This window comes from Aedes aegypti, chromosome 3 (assembly GCF_002204515.2).
Source record: "Aedes aegypti strain LVP_AGWG chromosome 3, AaegL5.0 Primary Assembly, whole genome shotgun sequence".
NCBI classification, from domain to species: Eukaryota; Metazoa; Arthropoda; class Insecta; order Diptera; family Culicidae; genus Aedes; species Aedes aegypti.
The window spans coordinates 132,874,699-132,892,063 of NC_035109.1; the positions used below are offsets into that span (position 1 = coordinate 132,874,699).

Sequence of the window (17,365 nt, forward strand, 5' to 3'; positions counted from 1 at the left end):
TTCTAAGAGACCGAAAAATGAACTTTAGTCGTCAAAACAGTTGTCGTTCTGATGAGCTTCTACTGAATTTCTAAATGATTTGTAAATTCGGAACATTGATGCTAATGCTAAACCAAGGTAACTTCAAATATCCTTTGTGATGATCTAATATATTTCTTCGGACACAAATTAGCAACTTAATAGTATATTTGAAGTGCCCGGGAACCCAACAAATGATCGTAGATCATTCGAATGACGGCAATATGGTTATTCATTCGAATCCTTTCTCATGAGGTTCACATTAATGCGTTTTTTTTTCTGAAAACTAAGAATGATAAAGTGGCCATGTTAGAGCCGATTTCAGAAATTCTCGTGAATTAAAATTTGCCTTGTTACAGGGGTTTAAAAGCACAGTAATAAAAATCCATTTGTACTCGACCACGCCCAATAACTCCGGCTTCAGGAACATTCCCGAATCCTTCTGGTCACTACTAGAAACCTGAAAGGGCGAGCTCTCGAACCTTTTGGCCATTCAATGCTTGTTTCGCAGGAAACCATTTTCAAGGTGCATACTTAAAATAATTCACACAAAGCTTATGCAGTTTGATGTAGGCCGTAAATTTGCTGAATCAGATATATTGACCGTTTGTTAGTTAAAAATATATTTCACAAAAGTTCTAAAAACATTACCTATCAATAAAACTATGAAAATCGTTTCCTCAACAGTTGATTGTTTCTGTGTCAAAAAAATATATACCATTTTTAGCGTGACAAAGTAATAATCGCACACTCCTAGGCATACTCGGATAATTTTGATGAATATTTTAGCTTGACAGCAGCCAGACTGCTAGTAGATATCCAGTTCACACCCCCAGCAGAAACTAGATATGTGTACGAGTATAGTGACAATAGTAGTTTACGGAACAAGTTTCAAAATAATGTTTTTTACAGCACGAGCCGTAAATTTATCCTACGAGGCTTGCCGAGTAGAATAATTACGACGAGTGCTGTAAAAATTGAGTTCCTCAACGAGTTACGTTACGTTTTGCAATTTCGTTGAAGACCACTTGAGGGTATCAGAAATTATATCGGAATGTAATCACCATTATTTTACAATTTTTGAAAAATTGTTGCGTTATGATTCATTATGCAAATCAAAACAGTTGCGTAATGAGAAAGCGTTGCGTAATGAATCATTACAGCACTGCTTTCAGTTGTGTAATGACTATTCCCGCACTGCATACTCCAGTGCAGGAAAGTAGACTGTTTCATGACAGTTTGGCGTGATGAAAACCAGTCTATTACGATGAGAAATCGTAAAAAAAAATCCGCCCTCACTGCAATTTCTTATCGTTATCGGCTGTTTTTCATCACGCCAATCTGTTATGAAACAGCCTACTTTCCTGCACTGAGTTTTGCAGTGCGGCAATAGTCGAATAACTGTTACGTAACTGTTTTGAGTTGCGTAATGAATCATTACATAACAATTTTCATAAATTTCAAAATAATGATGAATACATCACAATATGATTTCTGATACCCTCAAGGGTCTTCTACCAAATTGCAAAAAATGTTGTACGTAACTCGTTGCAGAACTCGATTTCCACAGCACTCGTCGTTATTATCCAACTCGGCAAGCCTCGTAGGATTTACAACTCGTGCTGTAAAATTCATCATTCTGCAACTTGTTCCGTAAATTACTATCACAGACAAACAGACGTAACACTTTGAACAAATCGCGATCAAAATCATAGTCGAGAGAACATTTACGCCCAATGAGAAAATCGTAAACGTCAAACGCGAACAAAAACGGTGCGAGCGCTGCGGTTGGTGGATTGGCCACCTACAATATATTTGAATCGATCGTTAAAAGGATGATCGATGGACGATGATGAGTGTGTGACGTCTGTTTGTCTGTGCTACTATTATATCACTCGGGTTAAGCGAATCATTATGGATGTCAATCTCGATATCAAAATACTCTAGTGGATCACTGTTTGAGCTTGTGGATCTTTATTATTATATTCAAAAGAGTTCTTGCATATCTTGAATCTTGACAAAAGATAGTTACAGCAGCCTATATATTATAATTTATTTTGACATATATAGTGGGGGACCAAAATCCGTACAGGCTCAAAATCCTTACACTTCATACAAATACAGTTAAACCTCCATGAGTCGATGTTCCATTTCTCGATATCGACTCATGGAACCAATAATAAAAATCAATTTTCTTGGTTACTATGATGGTCCCCTCAAACGACTTTCCGTAACATTGCTGTTCCATGACTCGATATTTCAATGAGTCGATGGTCCTTTCAATATCGACTCATGTAGGGATGACTGTAGTAGGCGTTTTGTATGAAGCGGACGGATTTAGATTCATTTCGATCTCGCACGGTATAAACCTCTGAAAGTTCACTGGTTGCACTTGTAGGTATGATGTCCTACAAACAAAGTAGTGTTGGATGACCTTAAATAAGGGTGGAACTTAAAAATTAGTAGACATTAGCAAACTGAGCCTTAGACTGGCCCAGCTCCGTATGGGAGAAAAATAAAGTCGTTTAATTCCATGGGGCACCCCTCAGGACTGTTCCTTTGGGTTAGAGGAAGTCTTCATAAAAATTTCAGCTTTTTTGGTCGTTCCATGAGCTGGCGCATTTGAATCGAAGGTTATATGGGATTTCCAGCTCAAACATATGGGAAACAGCACATCAACTACTCGATAGTCACATCTTATTCGCTATGTGCAGGAACACAAAATTGAAAGATGTCAATGCATATTTTTTGCTCATAAACCCGTTTGTTCTCGAATAACGTGCTTATTTTAAGGAAGTTGTCTACATTTGGCGGATTATGCAGATTTTAAATTTTTTACTATGCAATAAAATGATCAAAAAGAATATGGCAAAAATACACGAGTTGTAAGAATTTTTTCATCATTTTTAGATTCAGGAGATCTAAATTTAGTAGATTTTGTTATTTCACAATAAAGTTCTTAGAATTAAGTGATCCCTTCAAAATCCTCCCAAGAATCATTAGTAAGTAGCTAAGTATCCCGTCATTCGTTTTAGTAGCGTTGATGACTTTGAAGCTTGCAATTTCAAAGTGATAAACCTCGGTCTTGAAAGTTTATATTGGCTCGAAAAAGTATGTCTGAACACGCTAACATGTATGAAGTATGCTGATACTTTTCCAGCTGTTTCAGTGCAAAACAAACTGATTTTCTTTGATTTAGAATCGTGAGATGAATTAGCAATAATCATCAACAACGCGTACAAATTTAAATGACGGTCTACTTCGTCTTAATGTTTGCTTGGAAACTTGACGACTTCATCACTATCAAAATCCAAGCAAATTTGGATCTCATCATATGCATCGCTCTTAAAAGTTTAAGGAATCATTTAGAGAAGATTCCTCTTGTCAAAAATTACCTTAATACTAGTTTTTTAGGCTAAAGGTTTTAAAGTTTAGAGCCCAAATATGTACGGAAACCAACAATTTTGTCAGAATTTTGTTCTATTAGAACCGAAAAATTGTGACTATGCTTCATTTTCCAAAACAATTTCCATGGCTAAAAGAGTAAAATATTGCAGGAGAATGCAGAAAATCTACCACGATTTTTTTTATATCTTGACCACTGTCGCACATTGGTCCAGATTTTCAAATAGCTGGCAAAACCCCCATTTCCAAACTTAGTTTTTAGTTGAAAAACAAAGTCAAACATTCATCTACTATATCAGATAGTTGAGAATACGTACGAGAAGTTAAAATTAAACATGTGTTTCGACATGTTCAGACGTTAAATAGCTGCACATGATCAAAAACCTGAATTTTTGCTTCAAAACTCAACTAATCAATTTTCACCAAAACCCGTGAAAAATTTGGGTTTCAGAATATTTTTTACTGGTCGATAACTCATTCTCGTATAGATTCAGCATCATCGGATGCAAATTTGTTTTCAAGTGTAGTGAACCTTATTAAATTAATACTTATTGTTGTAGGTTTGAAGTACCTATATTTAAAAAAGAGCTTCTTTATACCGTACAAATCGCTCCCCGCCACTCCCCGCGGAGATATCTTGGTCAAACGTTTAAGACTAAGGAATTGGTTGAAGAAGATTCTTCTTGCCTAAGTTTGCCCAAACGATAGTGGTTTGAAAAAGTTGAGAGCCAAAAAACGTATGAAAAACAACATTTTTGTTAGAATTTTGCCTTATGACAACCAAAAAATTGTGACTATGTCCAAAATAGAGACTAAACCCTAAATCATATTCCAAAACACTTGTAATGGCTTAATGTAGTGAAATATTGAGAATGCGCAATTTATGCCATGATTTTTTAAAACTGGACCAATGTGTGTCGCCTCCTTCTTACAACTATCATAATTCTACAGGCCTAAATTAGTGCAGTTATTTGAGAGCGAATACTAGTGGTTTTATCCAAGTTTCTATTTTTCTCAAGTGTGTCCAAATTCTAACACGGCAAACTATCTCTTGAACAAACCCAACTAGAATTAATTTGTTGAAGTTAAGGTGAAGATGAATCGAAGCCAAAACTCAAATTTTCAAGAGCACAAATCTGGAGAACCAGACATCCGCTTAAGCTGAAAACTTAATCGATTGGTCACTTGCTGGTGGTTCAAATAGTATGTTCAGGGGCAAATTTACCTCGCTTTTCCATACTAACCACAATTTTGGTGCTTGTGTTTTATTCTGATAGGAAATCAAGCAGCGTCGTAATTGAAATTTCATCTGATTATCGCGTGTTTGATCAATATTTTTTCTTATCCACTTATCGTATCACAAACCAAAGATGGCCTCAGATCGTTTCTCTTTCTCACTTTTTCGATGATTGCAGAATGCAGAGGTATTCATGGTCTCTAGCAATAACAAATACTACACACTAATATTCCCTCCCTTACCCAACTGACAGTAAGGACTTGGTCAGCGTCGTCATAGATCAAACATATGGGAGCCTTACTAGCACTCAGAGAATAAGTGAAAAGTCCCATCTCTCCTTCTTCAATAGATGTATAATTCTTATCACGGAGCAACAAGAATTGACATGTGCACTCATTCCATACTGTACATTGTTATGCTCCCAGTGATTTTTCCTAATTTTTCTTTCGTAAAACGGCGAAGATCAGTTTTTTGTCTAACGGCCAATAACTACCACCACCATTACGCTAGTTCTGTGTACCACAAGCGAGGATCATCAATATTTATAATACATAACATAGCAGTACATGCACCAAAGGGCTACGAAATTTGAATCCCTAAAGCATTCTTAAGCATACTGACACGAAAGACATGACTCTTTTTCTTCTATGTAGTTGTTTTACGAGATCATCTTCAATCAAACCGTTGATATTCCTATCCATAACAGTTCAACTGTAACCATAATACTACGTACCGGTCAAGGATAATATAATTCCAAATTTCGGGTACACCTTCCAGCAAACCACCACTATGTACACAAAAATACCCAAAATTTCTGAATCACCAAAATCACGTTTTTATTCCTGCATTCGCCGCACAACAGAACGCGCATACCGATAAACCAGAACCGGGAGAACGAACGACAGAACGCGCGATGCTTTCTCTCCTAATCGCAACCGTTGACTGGCCCCAGTCAAATTCATCTCTTGGAACACCAAAACCATGCGTTGAGCTTTACTGGCCCTCCCCCATAATCATCATCATCATCATCAGTGTCAGCATCCCGGGAAGCTACTTAGGGGAAGGCGGGGTATTATGCGTTCCCTAAGGAAAACCTCAATTGTGTTTTCGTGGGGAGTTTAGGTTATTCTATTTTCGAATTTTGAACCACCAAACTATTTAAAACAAATTTTAAGATTTGAAGGAAACCTTCAATCAAGAGAACATAACATTGACAAATACAATCTGTTTGTTCAGAAAATCTAGTGTTCATCCTCGCACCACGGCCTCTTTTGTAGTCCGTAAACAAACCGTGCACGATAAACCTAAACCGAAACAAAACTATATAACTTTTGAAAAAAAAATCAAAAACTCAATTTGTAAACAACAACTTTATCAAAGAAGCTTGAAATAAATCAATCTATAGCCAACGATTTTCAAAACAGTAGGGTATAAGGCACCACCCAGTTTCAACGAAATGATTTTTTGTTTGTGCAAAATCTGGCTGTTTTCCTAATTTTTATGCATGCAGCATATACTATGCAGTTCTGTGTCTCGTTTGAGTTTTTAAATTTGAATTTTAATTAAATTCATTTACTTTATTTATGTTTTTTTTAATTAGAATCTCACCGATGGTCTCCGAGCTATTATTAAGTATGGCGCATTTTGCCCCACATCATTCACTTTCAAGGTTGCTAAAATCGTTAATATATTTTTTCAGATTTTTTTTATCTTGAAATTGAGGAATGTTTTTCAGTAGAAATGGTAAAAATTCATAGAGTAACAAATTATTAAATTTTACTAAAACACCTTTTATCTTGAAGATATTGTGGTGGCATATTTTACCTCGATGGCGCATTTCGCACCTAGTTCCCCTACAGTTTCAAACGAATAATGCTGTGAGTTCTCGTTCTGCTCTGGGTTGCAAATTCAACTGTGGCCATTCTCGCCCGGCGCAGGCAGATAACAAACGATGATAATGGCTTTGCTCTTCTTCAGTGCGTGTCAGTTTGGTTACCTGGTTCTTCTCGAGCGCTTAGTTTAGAATATTATTTCTTATGTTTAGCGCTTCTAAGCCTGTTTGATTGCCTACCGGTTTCCTATATGCCACTGATGCAAATTCTAGAACTTCGATGGATGAACGAGGATCTAATTCTTTATCAAACCAGATCGTGCTCTTCATCTAACCAGATGTTTATGATCATTGTCAACATTTCAGATAACGTATTAAACACGTGATTTCCTCTTCCTGATAATCTACCGATGAAATGCGCATCTCATTGATCAAAATTTTGGAACAGATAAGCTCCTTTTATTATAAGGCAGATTCAAAAGAGGTATATAGTTATTTAAAACATTTCCTTTTCTTGCCTTTATAGCAATCATTCATACCATTCAATGCTACAATCAAACTGTAGCTACAATTAGCACCATGTTCTATGAAAGGTCTTAGCATTAGCAACAACACTTTTTCCTGTTTCCTCAATTGTAAGTACAGTTTTGTTGAATATCATCGACAACATCAAGATGAATGTTTTCAGTCAAATCAAGGTGGGAAACGTAAGCTAAACTAAACTTCATAAAATGCATAGCAGACGTTCCATTTCTACATCTAACGAAGCCGAAGCCAATAATATAGGAACGTGTAATAGATGTACCCGAGTTGTAAATCAAACTGTGAGTGACCTTTCAGGTCTAGGTTGCTGAAAAGGTTCACGTGTCTCTGCTTTCATCAATTAAGTAGATTTTGCTGTTGATGAGGTCATAACGTAATGTTTTCTAAGTAAAAATAATTATTAGTGTTCGACTAATGTGACTAATAGAAATCTATTTGCATATTTGAAGTGATATTGTTTAAATTGCTTTTGATCAAATCGAAATTATGTATATTTCAACGCAGACATTTATCAAAGGCATAATTCGGAGGAGGAAGAAAGAAGAAGTCCAGTGATGTAAGATTATTTGGTAAATTTTCATGATTTGAAATATAACGTTGGACACTGGAAAATGGCCTTTTGAAATTGTTTGATGAATTATTGGAATTTGCATCTCCAAATAATCTAACATTGCAAAGTCTACACGGGGCCCAGATAGCCGTAGCGGTAAACACTCAGCTATTCAGCATGACCATGCTGAGGGTCGTGGGTTCCTTTTCGAAAAGGAAATTTTCTCGATTCCCAGGGCATAGAGAGTTTCTTCGTACCTGCCACACGATATACACATGCAAAAATGGTCAATCGGCAAAGAAAGCTCTCAGTTAATAACTGCGGAAGTGCTCATAAGAACACTAATCTGAGAAGCAGACTTTGTCCCAGTTGGGACGTAATGCCAGAAAGAAGAAGAACTTATTTTTTGGGTAATCTGATTTCTCCGTGTATTAAGAACACGATTTAAGATTTCGTCACGCTAAAAAATGTTATACAATCAATAAAACACAAAGACCACCAGCTGTTGAAAAAACATTGTTCAAATTATGCACAGTGTGACACAGTTTGGAATCAACTTCTAGGATTGCACTGAAACTTCAAACGCACAAATCTCGCGAAGAAAGCATCCAACAACAGTGTACTTTTTATTTTGGCTTTGTGCACTATCAGAAAGCTTAAAATAAGAAGATCTGAAACGTTTGCCAACTATTTCTCCAGTTTTGTGCCATTGAAAACGTGAGTAGGGGCACAAGTCGGCCATTGTGACGGCCATCTTTGGATTCCAAGATGTTTCACCTTAAACCACTTCTTTGAAATAATTGTCTATCTAACATACTACCAGAAAGTTTCTGAATAATTAACTTTTTGGGTTTATTGCCAGCATTGAACTGACGAGGTCATTATGAAGAATTTTAAGTGTGCACTTTGAATGTGGTTTCCTACGCGACAAGCAAACCAAAAACGCAACGGTTAGCACTTTTGGAAAAAAATGTATTTAATTTGAAAGACCTTAATGTTCAAGTCCGCACTACTCAGGTCACTCTCATTCGACGTTTTTGCAGTGCACATAAGGATTGCCATTTTTTTTAATAAATATTTTCTCTTAGGCTGCCCAAAACCGGTGCTTCTACGCTAGGCGTTTAATTTAGTATATTATGTGGTTGACAAAATTAAATGCTAAAACTTACTAACTAATTAACCTGTCGGAAGAATTTAAGTCTTGATTCAGATTCAATGCAGTGATGGAAAGTAGCGATCCGAAACAAAAATAAAACAAAATGCATCAGAGAGCTTCCGAGCAGGCGGGTGCGAACTTAAAAACCTAGTTCGCGAGTTTGTCATGTTTGTTTTACGTTGGTTTTCACTCGTGAAGTGCTTCGTGATGTGAAAATTTCCACCACTGGTTCAGTGGTATATAGGGGAAAAGCACTAATTTTCGACCTACAAAAATTATGTGCCAATTTTTGGATTTTCATACAATTAGTGCTTTTCCCCTAATTGAAATTGCATTTGGGAAAATGGTTTTCGGGGAAATGTCGGACAATCGTGTCAAAGATACTCTAGGCAAAGAAATGTCGAGAAATTTAAATTTACGAAAAGATCTTCGACCGGCGGGATTCGAACCAACGACCCTCAACTTGGTCTTGCTGAATAGCTGCGCGTTTATCGCTACGGCTATCTGGGCCCCAAACTGCTACTTTATAGGGGTAGAATCAATTACCCTGAATGTCATAACCTCGAATGGCACTACCCTGAATGCTATTTCTCCGAATGTACAATTACCTTGAAGGACATTGCCCCGTGATATTGTAATTCGAGGTAATGTCATTCGGGGTAATAGGGTACAATCTCTCCGGGATTCTATGAAATCGTAATATTTGGCTAAATTCTAAATCAACTGAATGGTCTTTATTTTGTATGTGACATCAATTAGCTCTTCAAAAGGTTTCAATACTTCTGAACGATTGACAAACTTCTCACACAAAAGCATCAGTTATTTTTGTTTTCAGAAAAGCCAGTAAAATGTCGTTATAGGATAAAAGCACCGGTTTTGGCCAGCCTAAGAGAAAAAGTCAGTAATAACAACATGGGAAGCCGCATTTATACTACAAATATGTCAAATGCAAGCTTTCAATTCATATTATGTATGTAAAATATCGAAACTGAGCCAAAGCCATGTTTTCACTTTGAAAATCTCGTTGGTTAATATAGGTCACCACAACCAGTTTTGGCCAAAGATTTAACTTCGGTGCCTAAATTGGCAAATCGCATTGATTTCTCATGAGAGTGGTCAAATTAAGTGTACCCTGGCCAAATTAGGTGTATGGTAGTTAAAATTATAAGGAAAATGAATTGTTTCTCTTATGTTTTGAATCAATTTGGACGTGTAAATGATAGAGCTACATTCATTGAAATGTGATCTACTCAATACGAAAGGTTTCATGCTGATTGGCTATGTGAGACGGTGTATAATCCACTATGGCTACAATTGGCGTATGGCCAAAACCGGTGCTTCTAACCTATGTTGCATACAGTATGGCCCATAAAAAATGCAAAAATTGTTTGATCGTGAATTTAGCATCCACAAGCGTTATTTTCATTGTTTTTGTGAGTGAAAGTAATTTCTGATTACAGTTGTACATTCTGACATATCTTCACTATCTAGTACAATTTTTGTCATATTTTTCTTACTGTTCTTAATAATGTAATGAAGCAAAGATGTTTAAAGGTTTTGTCCATTCAAAGTTAAAAACAGCGTCTGATTGTCTTATACTGTGGTGATAAACTTTCCACCATAAAGATCACACTTTATCGTTGAAATTATTAGTTTGTATGGTATCAGAAGATGGAGGAGTTCTTAGAGAATGTGTTTTTCATGTTCACAATAAGATATTTTGCCAGGGTCATAGTTTTGAGGACATTTGCGTCTTACGGATTTCATATGCCTTTCGATAAAGTTTAATAAAAATACATACGGAAGTCTTGGTCATTCCTTAGCCGAGTGGTTAGAGTCCACGGATACAAAGCAAAGCCATGCTGAAGGTGCCTGGGTTCAATTCCCGGTCGGTCCAGGATCCTTTCGTAATGGAAATTTCCTTGACTTCCCAATAACTCCCCATAGAGCATAATCGTACCTGCCACACGATAAAGGAATGCAAACATGGTAACTTTGGCAAAGAAAGCTCTCAGTTAATAGCTGTGGAAGTGCTCATAGAACATTAAGCTGAGAAGCAGACTCTTTCCCAGAGAGGATGTAATGCTAAGAAGAAGAAGACGATGAACACATTTTTTTCTCCAGAAATACCTCAATATATTTTTAGGGACTTCTTTACAAATAATTCGACAAATCACTTTTTTTCATATCCAATTTATATCAGTGTTCTAAAGTAACACAAGCAAACAAAATAAAAGAACTTATAAAAGTTTGAAAAAAATATACTAAATTGTTGTCGGAAAATTAAGGAGGTTATGCCATCCATATTAAAAAAAGCTTAGCCATATTGAAATACCTTGAAAACATTTGTTATGAATAAGGCCCCTTGAAGCTGCTTGAAATTTCCGCTATCGATCTGAAAATTTTGTTTTGTAATTGTATTGGACCGAAACGTTGGATAAAGAAAAAATATAGAACCCTCAAAGACTGAAAAGCCAAAATCATAAGCAAAAATTTCACTAGCAGTTGACATATTAGTGAAATATTGGAACTTAGTAATGAAATAGTAAAAAACAATTGAAATCCTTCTTAATTGCTCCTTTGCACCAGTAATAGGTACGGTCCTATAGAGCTTAGTGACATTTGATCACACGAACACTTGCATACGCTCATCACACACAGTTTGCTTTTGTTTTCCTCAACGAAACATACACACGCTTTTCAAACTCATCAAAATACATATGGAAATATTATTCAATTTGAATTTTTTTACTCAGATTCTTGGTGTTTTTCGGGACAGAGTGCATAATATTTTCCTCATGATTACATTATTATCGATACCCAATTATCAAATACGCGCCAGTCTCAAAGTAACCATCTTTGAAACAGGAAGTGTGTATGCATAATCATTATCCATTTGATAACGGTTATGCATACATGCGGGGCTTGTTGTTAGTGAAAGTGACTTCTGAATGGACGTGTCTCTCCAGCCATTCTGAAATGGGTCACTGGATCTGCAATAGAGCTATCGCCTTCTAACTCCCGGACTGAAGCTTTTTGCAAAAATGTTATGCCAAAGCAGTTTTGCTGAAAACCTTTTTCCATAATACCACTGCCGGACAGTGGGGGTTAGATGGATCACACACACACACACACACACAGAGTGCATAATATTTTCCTCAGAGTTTCACAACCATATCTACACTACAATCAATGTAAACCACTATTATAGAGCTTAGTGATATTTGAACACACGTAGACTAGCATACGATCGTCATACACAGTTTGTTTTTGTTTTCCTCAAAGAAACTTGCACACGCTTTCCAGACTAATCAGAATGCATAAGGAAATATTACCCAATTTAAAAAATTATACCCGGATTCTGGGTGTTTTTCGAGACAGAGTGCATATTGTTTTCCTCTAAGGTTCACAACTACATCTACATTAGGGCACCCATACCATTGGGCGTGATAATCACTATAGGACCAGAAGTTAGCAGATAACACTATTACTAGAACATGTTCCAATAAATGGAGATTCCTCCATATGTTTTGGTAAAATACAATGATTTTACGTCTTTAGATATGAAAACGTGCTTCCGTTAACTTTTTTTTACGATTTTCTATTCCTCGACCCATTACTATTGCCTCTTTTACTGGCACAGGGCACCTAGAGATAAAAAAAAACGTTAAAAAAATGTACGTCAGTAATTTACATTGCTGCTTATGAGGGCTCGCTTGCTTGTAGTTGTGAAACATTTTGCACTGTACACGGATGTCACGCACACTAAATGTCTTCTTTCTCACCAATGGATTTGGGGCCTTTCTTAGACTTTCTTAGATTTGCTTGGTAGAAAATCCTTCCTGTTTAAAAAAAAAAAATGATTTCTTGTGTCTTATTTTTACTCGCAGACCATTTGTTTATAGACGTTTTATCTTCTAATCTTTTGGGTCATAAATTAATTCCGCTAGGATTTATAAGTCTACATAATTAGCATGATTTGCTCTTAAATATAAGGCTCTATTATAATTTTGAAATATTTGCCTAATTCTCAATATAGTGAATAAAATTATTTTTTTTGCATTTTACTATAAAATGTTAAACATAACGTTTTCAATTGCGTTTAAGGCAAATTAGTTTGGAGGGTGGGTAAATCGTGATTTATCTGAACCAAAAAATAACTATTGCAGATTAAGTATAGCGATGAACCGATTTGAATGTTTCCAACTTTTGTTCTTATCAATGATAAAAAATCTATATCATTTGGCTTTGTATAGGTTAGTTTTACTTCCTACTCAAAAATGCTGATTCATTTCAATTTTCCGCCAAAACCGTATTCGCTTATGCAAAACAGTCGAGCGGACTGTTTGGCAAGCGTCCAAACTGCTAAAAACGCTAATTTGTTTTGGGCAGCCGACCCAACACAAGCCAACTGTTTCATTAGACAGTCGGGGATTTCTTCTAGGTATCGGTCTTCTCGTCGCGAGCTGAGTCTGCTCTAAAATACGTTCTTGACCAAACGCGCCTGTGCCTGCTAACCGGTATGTGATGAAAGTGAAGAAGATGTTGCCATTTTCTTTCTCTTTTTTCTTGTATTTCGATAAAACCGGTTTTTCGCGCATATCATCGACGGGTCTAGAACGAGCTTTATCAAAGGTATAAGACAAAGGAAAGAGAAGATTTCGTTCTGAATCAGCATTACGCGAAAGGGTCGCTTAGCAGAGGCGTGGCTAGGGCTTTCGAGGCTCATTGTGAAGGTTAACTTGAGGATCCACAAAACATGGAGCCAACATTGTTTCAACATTTGGTTGTTCAAAAGTATGTTCCATAATGATCAAACAACAAAAATCTCAAGTAACACCCCGAAATTTGCTCATTGAGACCCTTAGAAGCTAGTTAGTAAATTTAAACGGAATCCGTCAACTCTAAGGAGGGCTAAACGATTTTGAAGTTTGTATGAAGAAAATCGACCAATTATATGGGAAAACAATTCCAATAACATTTTTTGCATAGATGGCGCCGTATTAGATGAATTTCTTTCGTTAGTGATTTGATAATTCTTAAAGTCACTCTCAATTTAGTGAAGACACGTTATTTGACTTTTGAGACACGCGAAATAGTAAAATAGTAAAAAAAAAATAGTAGTTAACAGAACAAGTTGCAGAATGACGATTTTTGCAGCACGAGTCATGAATTTATCCTACGAGGCTTGCCGAGTAGGATAATTTCGACGAGTGCTGTATAAATCGAGTTCTGCAACAAATTACGTACAACATTTTTTTGCAATTTCGTAGAAGACCACTTGAGGGTATCAGAAATTATAAAGGAATGCATTCACCATCATTTTACAATTTTTGAAAAACTGTTGTGTAATGATCCATTACGCAACTCAAAACAGTTGCGTATTGAGAAAGCGTTGCGTAATGAATCATTACAGCACTGGTTTCAGTTGCGTAATGACTATTCCCGCACTGCATACTTCAGTGTAGGAAATTAGGCCGTTTCATGAAAGATTAGCATGATGGAAAACAGCCTATTACGATTTCTCATCGTAAGTCAAAGCTCGTTATAGCGACAATTTTTATAGTGACAAAAGCTCTCTATAGGGACATTTTTAGGTCCCTTGAAAAACATTTCATTGTTATAACTATTATCTATAACGACTTTTCTCTATTACGACGTCCCTTGCGATGTCATTACAACAAGCTTCGACTGTATGCAAAAATGTTTTTTTTTGTTCTGCTGTGTTATCTCTGCCCATTTGCATGTTAGTTTTCTTGAAACTGCAATTCTACCGCTACGAGATTTCAGGACCCTCTGAATCCTGAGGCCTAGCTACGCTACAGGTTCGCTTGGCGTAAGGTACAAGCGGTCAACACCGAGTGACCTTTGTCGTAAAGGTATTCAATGTCAAGATTCGAACAACAACGGTTCGCAATGACCATGCAATAAATTGGGTACACGTTTTGCACCTTGTTGAACCAGAGCAGGAACGTTTCACGCCGGCCTGGGCTGAATTATGATAAAAATCAGTGTGAAAATGCTTGACGCCTACAAGCCCATGCCTAGCTAACTGAATTGTTCAATTAGCTACAGCCGCATGCTTTCATCAACTGTTTGTCGGTATTTCGCGGTTTAATACCTACGGTTAGTTCATTATCAAGGACGCAAGTGGGATGATGCAAGTGGGAACCTGGCATGTAATTTATGAAAAGTGGTATTTTTCCGCAATGTTCGGTTAGGTGCTTTCCATTGATTACGTTAAAGGTTTTGGAGGGTTATATTGGTATTACTTTATCCTAACATCTTGTATTTGAATTTCAAACCAAAATCGAAAAACGGGGATGGAGTTGGAAACCGTCAAAATAGTTTTACTTATGTAATGAACGGCCCCTGATACGTACGTTCTCAAGTGGTTCGTATGCAACAGCTGATCCATGGCCGGCACACGATGATTTATGGTGTGGAGATGGAGCACTCTATATGTGCATAGTTAGCAGAAGCTTGAATGTATCACTTTCAGTTTATTTCAATTAGAATGTAATTAGTGATGATTATCTGTGATAATGGCCAAGGTGAAAGCACCTACAAGACAAACGGCATGTGTTATATGAACAAATGGAAGATATTCAGCCCAGAGTCTATATACAGAGAGTTGCGCGAAGAGACTTCTTTGAATGGTGGTTCTTCTTCGTCTTCGAAAATAGCCCCTATCTGTTTTGCTGGTCTGCTCGATAGGTAGACGGTTTGACAGTTCGATAGGTAGATTTGATTTCACTCTTCGCGCAACTCTCCATTCATAGACTCTGATTCAGCCCATATTTACATAGTCAACGTAAGCGACAATATGACCAAAATGATTATTTTTCATTGATATGCATTCTTCAGCTAACAATGCAGTGGTTGGACATGCGAACAGCCCTTAGTTGCCCTGAAATATTTGAACTATAAGAGGAAAACAGATTGACATGAGCACCAACACCAACTTATCCGAAGAAACACCCGGTTTGAAGAGTGATTTAGCGTATAAACCAGGTTGCTATGGCAGTGACCTGGTGTTTACGTCAGTTCTGTTGGGGTGTTGCCCAGGATGATGTGGAGTTCACAGTGGGCTCTGATGATCCTTCATAAAAACTACAAAAATCCATAATACGTGCCGTCCCCCAGGAATTAATAGTCAAATGTTATGTCATAAAAAATGCTCGTTCGCTTAGATTTAGTATGAATTCATCTTTGGAAAACATTTTTCTTGATTGTTCATTACAAACACTGAATATTTGCAGGGCCAGAAAATGATTGTTTACCACGGTTACGGATCATTTCTAATGAATGTATATTTCTGCCATTTTTGGCATTGAATTCGACATTTTCAGGCAATAGCACTAAGAATAATAATCATAAGACATAAAGGTTTGTAAATATCAATTTTTAAGAAGACACAAATGGGTGAAAAACTTGGTATCTAGCGAAAATAGTTCATGTCTCAGTTACTACAATGCAGTATCAAAAAAAAAAAATCTAGGAAAACATAAAACTTGAGCAGAAACTTATTTAGAGATGAAATATGCTTCCAAACAAGCATAATTATCATGATTGAATGGTCATAGCAGGGTGTCTCAAATGTGTAAACTACTACTGTATCTGAAAAGCGTCTTCAGGTTTTATCTATTGCTCAATTCCTAATTCCTTTCTCTACTGTCCATAAAAGAGCATTTGTTTCCAGCTCTAACACTACTATTTTTTTATGTTATGTGTGACGCATTTTTAACTTTCTTCGAATAATGCAATACAAATGCATTGAGTTGAAAAACTTTTGATTTTGCGCACTGATCCGTAATATGTCACAAATTGATCCATAATATAGAATTTTAAATTTTAATGCAATCCTAAGTAAATATTATGCTCAAAATAGTTTACCAACCGAATTTCCAATTAGCAAAGATTCAGTTTTTGCTTTTACATTAAAATTATATGTTTTCTAAGTTCTAACTGAGGGGTCATGTTATAATGGCAGCGTTCGACTAACGAAAATTATATGTAGGTACTGGATAATACACCGCTAACGCATGATGGCTCACCATAGTAGCATGTCCGAAAGAACTTGAAACTATTGAGAACCAGAGCTACAGGTTCAAAGCCCTGATAAAGGTGGATGGTTGTGATGGCTATGACCGTGGTCATCGTGTAAAGAACAAACGGACAATGCTGTATCGTGTCAGCACCGAGGAGGCATCCCACAGTGCGTTGAATGTATGGAGATGCGGGACAAAAATCAAAACTGGAAGATCAAACCATTTAAGCACCTTGGTATGAAAGGAAAAGTTTTTTCTGCTGAAAAGAGCTGCAATTTGCATAAATGACATATAGTATACGCATAACCGCAAAACTGTCCTAAGCGCCAATTCCATTATTTTCCAAGAAAAACCTTGTAATTTGTACTATTATTGCCTATAATGATGTAAGAAGTTATTTGCAAATATGTCTCTTCACACTCGTAGCTGCAAAAGTGACTTGAACGCCTTTATGCAAAAATATGCGCATATTTTTATTATTTTCTAGTTTTTAACGAAAAATTTGAATATAATCTTAGAAACGTCATATGAAATGTATCATTTTAAACATAAAATTGCTCTGGTGTAATGTCCG

At 36.5% G+C, this 17,365-nt stretch overlaps 1 protein-coding gene across 4 annotated transcripts in view; it reads right to left on the minus strand.

Moving 5' to 3' along the window:
• LOC5571073 (synaptic vesicular amine transporter) overlaps positions 1-17,365 on the minus strand; it is a 155,206-nt gene that overhangs the window by 92,872 nt on the left and 44,969 nt on the right. For 2 of the 4 annotated variants that reach the window (XM_021849911.1, XM_021849908.1), the window contains exon 1: positions 5,394-5,611. The exons of the other annotated variants lie outside the window; for them this stretch is intronic. The gene's annotated coding sequence lies outside the window, so the exon portion shown is untranslated. Of the gene's footprint in view, positions 1-5,393; positions 5,612-17,365 lie in introns of those variants that run through there. 4 annotated transcript variants of the gene reach the window in all.